Here is a 4,137-nt window from a genome sequence, read left to right as displayed (position 1 = left end):
AAAAACAAAAACACAGCGAAGAAGAGAGAAGAGAGGGTGTGTAATTACATTTGGTGTGTGTGTGATCCTAGGATATTGGCGATACACTATTAGGCGCTGGGGATTTGGGGCTGGTTTAGTGGCCACATAGATGACATTTGCACTGATAATCTCTCTCATGAGAGTGAAACACATCCTGGGCATAAAAACCTTTGGGTTTAGTGGGGCATGAGAGTGTGGATTGTGTGTTTACGCGCTGTAGAGAAGAGAACAAACAACCCCGGCAGCCCGCCCGTATCTCATTTATGTTCAACTCAGGGTGCTAAAGTACTCTCAGAAAATACTCCAACACACAAATAACACGGGTGGGCCACAAAACTGAGGCCACCCCCCGCACACATCCCTTACCATAACCCCTGTGTTCCAAAAAAAGGGCCCCACTTTCAATATTGATTTGTCCTTTTTTTTTGGGCGGCCCCCCCTTCACCACCCACACACAACTCTGTTGAACACACAACATCTCGACAGCAAAACAACAACAAAACACACACCACAATACACACAACACACACACACAACAACATCACCACACAACTCATCTCCCACACTCATCATCCTGACGCGCAGGCAGCTCTTTTTTTTCATGATCTCTATCATCACCCAACAACACTCTAGTATAGAAGGCGGTGCTCTTGAACACCTACCAAGGCCCGCCAACCGTCTTCAGTAAAAGATTAACATCTACCTCATTTTCCTGTATATGTGGTGACAAGACAGAAATCACGCTTGGTTACACCTTCCGCTCTCTAGAGCTTCACACACTCCAGCTGTCACCTTGCAACAACCTCTCCTCTCCAATACACCCAATATTACTCCCACTTCCCTATCATCAAAGTAGGTAGATCTTTTTAGTGGTGTACACAGGTTGGGCAGAACTTATTCATTTATTATTTTTAATCACACGGAACGTTATTCTGTACATTTCGGGAGGGATTCACATATATCAACAACTTAATTTAAGGGACTCAATTGTTAGAGATCTATACATGAGACCTACTTATTTTTTCATCTGAAAACTATATGTGTACTCAGTACAATATCCCATATATCACCCTGGGTTTTCCCAGTTGATTATCTGTAACCACTGTAATTCCTACGCATATACTAGACCTACTATCACAGTAGCGATTACCATATATAGACTACTGTTACTAGTAACATGACATACATAATAGACTATGTTACAGTACATACCATATATATGACTACTGTACGGTACTTACCATATATAGACTACTGTACAGTACATACCATATATAGATATGTACAGTACATACCATATATAGACTACTATGTACAGTACATACCATATATAGACTACTGTACAGTACATACCATATATAGACTACTGTACGGTACATATCATATATAGAACTACTGTACAGTACAATACCATATATAGACTACTGTACAGTACATACCATATATAGACTACTGTAGCGGTACTACCATATATAGACTACTGTACAGTACATACCATATATAGAGATCATAGATCACAGTCCCCCCACCCACCCTACAGCGTAGTTTCAGGCCTCACCTCGCCGTGCGGTATGTGCTTGCTCACGGATGAAGGCTCCTGGGAGGTGATGTAATCCAAGGGAAACGGGGGGAACTACCCTGGTGGTAAAGTCATTTGATCCCTCCCCGGGCTATTTAGCTGCTGCCTAAAACCATTACTTTCTGCTCCCAGATCAGCCCCAGCATGCACAGAGAGGAGATTAAAGCCTTCTAGCTGCTCCGAGTGCAGCTCAGGACCCAGCGACTCCCAGCGATTAGCCTAATCACTTCATGTGGAGTTGGATGAAGTTGTTCATAGGAAGTGATCCAATGTCAGTTTTGAGTCCCTTCCCTGCTAGGGGGTACACTGATGTCAGTGCAGACAGAGGGTACAGTGGAGTGAGACAGCACAGGAACTGRGCCTACTGACTCACACTRCCCACATGAAAAAATACTMCCGTACTACACACTGTAGTATCCCTCGATCATGTGTAGTACTTTCTATAGAATGTTRTAGTATACTGTAAAATACTATTGTAAATATTCCAGTATTATCCACAAAAAAGACAATGAATACTACATAACAGTCCTCAAAAACACTACAGTTTTTATAGTAGATACTACAGTAGATACTACAATATTTAATTTGCCCATTCCCCTCCGTCCATAAGTGAGAAACCTAAATGCCAAGTATAGACCATATACTGTGTTCCCTACAGGTTATAGAAAAGAGCAGAAGCTCTGAACTATCCATTCAGAACCCAGTCCAAACTATCTACCTACAGGTTTTGGAAAATGTCCTCTTTTAGTATTTCTCCAGTGTAGGTTTCCTCAAGAAGAAAGCCTCCACTTCTATGTCAAAGATAATAAAACTAAAACACTTTGGTAAATACTATAGTAATGTTCCCAAAAACACTTTAGTAAATACTATAGTAATGTTCCCCAAAACACTACAGTAAATACTACAGTATACTACAGTCCGCAAAAACACTACATTAATTACTATAGTATATACTACAGTATTTATACTATACTAAACTTTAAATACCAAGGTTTGGAACATAAATTATTTTCTAATTGTTCAGTTCCGACAGAAACCCATTTTTTTGTTTGTTCTGGTTTTCTGGACAGAAAATAAAGTTCTGATCCCATTCAAACAAAAAAGGTAATGGTTCATATAGTATATTTTTGTCAACAGTGTTTTACATTTTAGCTCATTACTTTACTCCACCAATGAGCACTGATAGAGCAGCTTGCTGTGGAACGGGTTAGAAGGTTGTTGACATGTTTGATTGGTCAGATAGGCCTAATTGCAGGTGCAAGATGCGACTGACATGTTTTACTAATATTACACTGTATGTTTATTGTCACATACACTGGATAGGTACAGTGAAATGTGTTGTTTTACAGGGTCAGCCATATTAGTATAGCACCCCTGGAGCAAATTAGGTTTAAGTGAGACAGCTGCATCACTACCTGATTTCTTGACTGCAAGAAGCCCAAACAGATATAATATTAGACTAAAACATAATCATTTCAAACATTTGTATATGATCACGTGTCTCTATATTCTGCATGATAATACTTGGGAACATAATTCTTAAATTAAAATCATTTGTCTGAGACCTGATGACTCGTGTAAGCTCCCACAAGCTAACATCTAGGCTTTATCTCAGCGGGGTGAACACTATCTTCAGCCATACGGGTGACCCAGGCTTGATACCCAGTCGGTCACAAAGAGGGTACAGTGGAGGCAGGTGGGACAGGAGAAAGGGCTTACTGAGTCACACAGAGGTGCTGTCACTCACAGCTAACGACTCACCACTCAGAAATCAGGTAGTGATGCAGCTGTCTCCTCCTCTTCCTCCTCAATGCCAGACCTGCCCAATCACACACAGATTAGCTGTGTTTGTCCTTCCTGTGTCATACTTCTCTCTCTTCTCCCTGGCTATGGTCTGTCTGTCTGTTGCCTTTGTGTCCTACCTCTGTCTCTCTATTNGGATAGGGGGGTGCTCCCTCTGCTGTTTCCTGAAGTCCACGATAATCTCCTTTGTTTTGTTGACGTTGAGTGTGAGGTTGTTTTCCTGACACCACACTCTGAGGGCCTTCACCTCCTCCCTGTAGGCCGTCTCGTCCTTGTTGGTAATCAAGCCTACCACTGTAGTGTCGTCTGAAAACTTGATGATTGAGTTGGAGGCGTGCATGGCCACGCAGTCATGGGTGAACAGGGAGTACAGGAGAGGGCTGAGAACGCACTCTTGTGGGGCCCCAGTGTTGAGGATCAGCGGGGTGGAGATGTTGTTTTCTACCCTCACCACCTGGGGGCGGCCCGTCAGAAAGTCCAGGACCCAGTTGCACAGGGCGGAGTCGAGACCCAGGGTCTCGAGCTTAATGACGAGTTTGGAGGGTACTATGGTGTTAAATGCTGAGCTGTAGTCGATGAACAGCATTCTTACATAGGTATTCCTCGTCCAGATGGTTTAGGGCAGTGTGCAGTGTGATTGCGATTGCGTCGTCTGTGGACCTATTGGGGCGGTAAGCAAACTGAAGTGGGTCTAGGGTGTCAGGTAGGGTGGAGATGATATGATCCTTGACTAG

The sequence above is a fragment of the Salvelinus sp. IW2-2015 genome, linkage group LG6.1 (genome assembly GCF_002910315.2).
Source record: "Salvelinus sp. IW2-2015 linkage group LG6.1, ASM291031v2, whole genome shotgun sequence".
Classification (NCBI taxonomy): Eukaryota; Metazoa; Chordata; class Actinopteri; order Salmoniformes; family Salmonidae; genus Salvelinus; species Salvelinus sp. IW2-2015.
This window is presented reverse-complemented; position numbering follows the sequence as displayed.